This window comes from Gekko japonicus, unplaced genomic scaffold (assembly GCF_001447785.1).
Source record: "Gekko japonicus isolate JY-2015 unplaced genomic scaffold, Gekko_japonicus_V1.1 scaffold2752, whole genome shotgun sequence".
NCBI lineage: Eukaryota > Metazoa > Chordata > Lepidosauria > Squamata > Gekkonidae > Gekko > Gekko japonicus.
This window is the reverse complement of record NW_015159792.1, coordinates 22,026-28,492: the sequence shown is the minus strand read 5'-3', so window position 1 is coordinate 28,492 and position 6,467 is coordinate 22,026.

The following is a 6,467-nucleotide window of genomic DNA, read 5'->3' as shown; positions in this document are numbered from 1 at the left end:
GTGCCCAAACTGCGACCCAAAACCCACTTATTTATCGCAAAGTGCCAACATGGCAATTTAACCTGAATACTGAGGTTTTACTTTAGAAAAAACTCATACATTAAGATGATCCAAACAAAGTAAGGAAAACAATCCCAAATGCTTTCATTTACTTAAAATTATTTGGCAGAGAATTCAACACTTTAATGATGGTCTGGGCCTGGCTGGGGCGATGGCACACGTGCCCACAGAGAGGGCTCTGAGTGCCACCTCTGGCACCTGTGCCACAGGTTCGCCACCACTGCTCTAGAGCAAGGGACTGCACCCAGGCTATAATATATAGTAACACTGGCATCTAGTGGCTTCTCTTGGAACATAACACCAATTCAAAAAAGAGCTAGACAGCATCAGAAACAGTACCTATTAGCTGCTCTTTGAGCATAGGTAAAGGTAAAGGTTCCCTTGCTCGAAAGCCAGTCGAGTCTAGGGTTGCGGTGCTCATCTCTGTTTCAAAGCCGAAGAGCCAGCGCTGTCCGAAGACATTTCCGTGGTCATGTGGCTGGCATGAGAACTGCTAGGTTGACAGGAGCTGGAACTAGAGATGGGAGCTCACTCCGTCATGCGGCAACTTGGGCCTCGAACTGCTGAACTACTGACCTTCCACAGCCTGCAGTTCAGCGTCTTAAGCACTTGAGCCACCGCAGCTCCCTTTGAGCATAACACGAATTCAAAAAAGATCTAGGCTGCATCAGACCAATGGTCCAAGTAGTCCAGCATCTTGTTTCACACAGCAGCCAACCAGTTGTCATGGAGGGCCAACAAACGGGGCATACAGGCCAAGGCCTTCCCCTGATATTGCCTTCCAGCAATGGTATGCAGGCTTACTGCCTCTGACTTCCTTTAGCCACTAATATCCTCTTAATACCATCTATGCTGGTAGCCATGATTGCATCATCTGAAAGTGAATACCAGCATCTTGTTTCACACAGCAGCCTTGGGCATACATGTGCTGAATCTATTGCTCATCAACTTCATTGGGTGCCCCCAAGTTTTACTCTATACAAAGTTCTCTCTATCCTCTCTTTCTCTCTACCCAATTAATGATTTACAAACCTCTGTCCCTTAGTTGTTTTTATGCTGAGTTGAAAAGACTCTTTAGCTTTACTTCATACAAAAGGTGCTCCAGCTACTTGAGCATTTTGGTTGTCCTCTTTCTCACTTTTTCCAGCTCTGCAATCTCTTTTTTCGATCATGGCAATGAGAACTGTAAACATTATTCCAAATGAGGCTGCAGAATTAATCTGTACAGGCACATTGCAATGCAACCATTTTATTTTCAGACCCTTTACTAATGATCCACGGCATGGACTTTACCTTTTTTTCATCGCTACTGGACACTCAATCAACAGTTTCATTGAGCTATGCACTACAACCTCAAGATCGCTTTCCCTCTCAGTCTTGGCCGGTTCAGATCCCATCAGCGTGTACTCAACGTTAGGATATTTTGTGCATAACTTTACATTTACCTGCGTTGAACGTCATTTGTCACATTGTTGCCTATTCATCCAGTATGAAGAGACCCTCTTGAGTAATTTGGTACCATCTGCAAACTTGGGCCACTATACTGTGCACCCACAGTGACATTCCAGATCATGAAAATATTTTAAGTCGGAGGTATGTCAGTTTATCATATTTTGCATTTCCGTGATTTAGAATGTTAAATCCGTAGGCCATTCTCAGGCTTTGCAGTGTCTCCTGCTGGTGGAGGAAAAACTGAGCAGTGGGGAAAAAACAAGGAATGGAGGGCAAGCGGTATTGGCCCAATGTCATTACCTCACTTCTGGCATGACCCGGAAGTGATGTCATTGTATCAGGCAATGCTTTGGCATTTGCCCCAAACTCTGTGGTTAAACTGTAGAGTTTTAGGTGGATTCTAGTATGCCGCTGGCAATGTGATGTCACAGCATCTCCAGCAATGTTATGACGTCACCAGGAGCCCCCCACCCACCCCCTGCAGTGAATCTCCCACTGGTAGCCGGCCTCAGGCTGGCAATCCTATGCATTCTCCACACTCCTGCTCTAGTAGAGTTGCTGATGATCCGAAGAAAAAAGTCCTTTCAGAGGCTTAATTAAATATTATTTACCAGGTAAATTTATCTCTGTGCCTTGAAAGGCTTCAGCTGGTCATTTCCACACATTAAGGCTGTGTAAAGGGGTCAAGACTCCCCCCCCCCATTACTGGCAACCTTTTGTGCTAGTGTCTGTATGGGAGGGTGTGTAATGCTCTCTTGTTACACACATCAGGCCTAGGCTATTCTACTATCTTGTGATTCAGAAGTCTTCAACCTTTCCCAACTTGACTTACTTTTAACCATCAGGAGGCAGCAAGAGACCCATTGAGATGCAAGCATGTGACAGGAATTCACCTGGCGTCAGAATCATGTGACAGGAAGAGCCCAGTCAGCCCTAAAGAGGAACCCTTTCCACTACGGAGTGACTTCACATTGCATGCAAGTCGACAGAAGTGGGAAAGTGAGGCAAACGCTTGGTTCACCTTCTGTCTTCAGTGCAGGCCAGCCACAGATAGAATTTTCACCAGCGAAAAAGTCTCTAAGGGGTTCACCCCACCTCCTCCAGAGCCAACGTGAGCAGCTTTTTCCCACCTAAACCATCACATGCTCCGGAGTTGGAGCACCCCCTCCCCCTCAGTCCCTTTTCCACCACCGCATTGATAGGAGCTTCACAGCTTAGCTGCTTGTTCAGTCATTTTCCTTTGAAGATTTTTGTGGGGTTTTTTGCAGAGTTTGAGGGGTTTTCCTCCTCTTGTTCTTTTGTCTCCAAACCTTTTGTTCAAAGAGAGAATGTCTAACTGGGTGAGGTGATTCTTGTTGGCCTACCCCTTGGTCGCTCTTCGTTTGTCGTCTGTGGTCCTGTAATGGCATCCAAGGTGCTCTTCAAAAAGTGCATGGAATTCCCTGACCTGGGTAGCCCAGGCAAGCCCAATCTGGTCAGATCTCAGAAGCTAAGCAGGGCCGACCCTGGCAAGTACTTGGAAGGGCGACCTCCAAGGAATACCAGGGCCAGGAAGCAGAGGCAGGCAATAGCAAGTCACCTCTCTGAAACATCCAAGTTTCACTAGGGGTCGCCATGGCCCCCATAGGGTATAATGGAGTCGAAAAAAATCAGGTTTCCCAAATATTTCCTGAATCCCAATACCATACCGGTATTGAGATTCAGGAATATCTGGAAATACAGACATTTTTCATGTTCAATATGTTGTTGTTGTTGTTCAGTCGCACAGTTGAGTCCGACTCTTTGCGACCCCATGGACCAGATCATGCCAGGCCTTCCAGTCTTCCGCCATCCTCTGAAGTTTGCTCAATTTCATGTTCGTTGCATCTATGACACTGTCTAACCATCTCATCCTTTGCCGTCCCCGGCTTTTGTTCAATATACCCAAACCCAAAAAATACCAGGGTGTTTGGGGTTTTTTTTTTGCACACCCCTACCATTAATGCCACACTGGCAGTGTTCATGTTCAACGAGTCCAAATCCTGCCATGCATAACCTAGCAGCATCATTCTCCCCACATATATATCTACCCGTCTTTTGTTCAATATACCCAAACCCAAAAAATACCAGGGTGTTTGGTTTTTTTTTTGCACACCCCTACCATTAATGCCACACTGAGAAACCAGTGTTTATGTTCAACGAGTCCAAAACCTGCCATGCATAACCTAGCAGCATCACTCTCCCCACATATATATGTATGCCAAAAATATTCTGGTGGGCCCTCTAGAAACAAACAGATTTATTGAACTTTAAGATTCTGTGGGCTAGGATCCACTGCTCAGAGGCATGGAATAAATCTGTAGTCAGCAAAGTATGTAGAGAGACAGTGGAAAGAAAGAAGACTGAAGTGCATAGTGACATTACCAAAAGTATACCAGATGAGATCACCTACACTGTCTGTAACTGGTGATTAAAACTGTTGTTTTAATCCACAAGTCCCCTCTCCTACCCCCAGTTTTAAGCTAACATTGCAATCCTCCTCAGAGATGATTTCAGTGGGCCTAGACTGGAGAGATTCTGCATAAGAATACATTGGTAGTTATGTTAATTGGCTAATTAAGATGTCTCTGGTGATTAAAACTGTTGTTTTAATCCACAAGTCCCCTCTCCTACCCCCAGTTTTAAGCTAACATTGCAATCCTCCTCTGAGCTGATTTCAGTGGGCCTAGACTGGCAAGATTCTGCATAAGAATACATTGGTAGTCATGTTAATTGGCTAATTAAGATGTCAGCTTGGTTGAACCCACTGTTGATTCAGTCAAACCTGTGAATACTAATTCAGCAATTGAATGAGAAATGCTTATTGATTCTTGACTGTAGTAATGCTTGAATGAGGATGTGCACTGGTATAGTAGAGCTGGATCTTGTTGGAGCTCAGCATGGTTGCTGCTTGGACAGGAGACCATCAAGGAAGAGAAGGTAACAGCAAACCATGTCTGCCTTGAAAACCCTATGGGGGCGCTATTAAGTCAGCTGTGACTTGACGGCATTTCACGCACAGTGCTTGAATTATTCCTTTGTGCAGGGCTCTTTTTGTAGAAAAAGTCCAGCAGGAACTCATTAGCATAATAGGCCACACCCAACAGCAGAAATCCATTAGCATATTAGGCCACACCCGACAGCACAGCTCATTAGCACATTAGGCCGCACCCCCATGTTACCAGAAGTGTGGTCATCCAGCCACACCCACCTTTTCCTTTTTATTCTGTTTACCTTGTTTGTTGTCAAACCAGGGCTTTTTTTGTAGCAGGAACTCCTTTGCATGTTAGGCCACACACCCCTAATGTAGCCAATCCTAATGAGTTTCTGCTGTTGGGTGTGGCCTATTATGCTAATGAGTTCCTGGTGGGCGTGGCCAACTCGGGAGCCAGCCGGAACTCCGTTCCTGTGCGTTCCTGCCCAAAAATAGCCCTGCCTTTGTGACTCCTGAGTATGTGTGGCCACACTACACCCTCTCTTCCCTGTCACTCGTCAACTCACCCTTTCCCTTCAGATCCCAACCCTACCTTTTAGGTCTTTCAAAGTAGTTGAAATAGTTTCATCATGTGAGATTCTGCTTTACTATCCAGATGTTTTGCCCTCAGAAGCCTGTTGTAGTTGCCCTCCCTTTGGTTACGGTCCATGCACAGTGTGCAGCTGTGATGGATGGCAGCCGCCTCTTAATCCTCTGCCATGACTTTGTGACATCATCGCTGAAGCCAGATCAAAGCAGCATGATGATGGCATTGTGACATAAGAGCTCTCTTGCCCAATCACTGTCATTTTCATCCCCCAAACTCCTTTAATGCCCTTGTGGTAGAACACAGGCTTTCCATGTCCAGTCCCTGGTACCTCTGCTGAATGGATCTCAGGAAAAGGTGCTGGCAAAGATCCTTCTCTGCCTGAGACCTTGCGTGACTTCCACACAGCGATGATAATCTGTGGTTTTCTTGTCGATAAAAAGCAATGGAGGTCCTCCATCTTTGACATATGTTTTTCTTCATTTCTCCTGCCCTGCCCCCTGCAGTGGCCACCCCCCCACACACCCCAAGGAATGTTGGAATTTTTAAACAAAACCAGCAATTGATATATCATAATAGTGTTATAATGATCCAGCCTTCATTTTAAAATATGGAAATTCCTAGAAGCTTTAAAATATGGAAATTCCTAGAAGCTTTCTTTACAGAGCTGTTCTATCAAGAGCAGTCCTTGAAAGAGCTGTCTCAACCCCATCTACCTCACGGGGTGTCTGTTGTGGGGAGAGGAAGGGAAGGAGATACCGCTCTTGATACTCCTTCGGGTAGTGAAGGGCGGGGTATAAATCCAATCTCTTAACTTCTTCTAGGGGAACTGATCTCTGTTTCTTGGAGATCAGTTGTAACCCCAGGAAATCCCTAGCCACCACCTGGAGGTTGGCAACCTCATGAGCTGTGTGCCACGTTTTTAAAGGAAATCTGTGGGTTTTTTTTAAAAAAAATCCTCAGAGGAGGGAGTGATGAGCAGAGTAAAACAACCCCGCTGTGCTGTCAGAAGCCACTGCAAGCCGGGAGAAGGGGGCTGCCAAAAATCCTAGACACCCCATAAGTCCTGAATGCCCCTAACCAATGTTCCCTCTAAGTTGTGGAGTCTTGTGAGCAAAAATTCTACTTTGTGAGCTACTGACATTAAAGTCGTGAGCAAGCGATTTGATTACTGCATACATTAGTTTGCTCCAGAGCCATCCTTCCTGAGCTAAGTCACAAATGTGTGAGCTGGAGGCTAAAAAACTGTGAGCTAGCTCACACTAACTCAGCTTAGAGGGAACACTGCCCCTAACACAAGAATCACGGGCCTATCCCGTGCCATAATCTTCCAGGGAGGGAGACGACGTGCTGGTCCTACTGGAAGCAGGAGGCGGAGCCATGGAGGACAGCCTCCGCCCTTCCAGCCTCCTCATC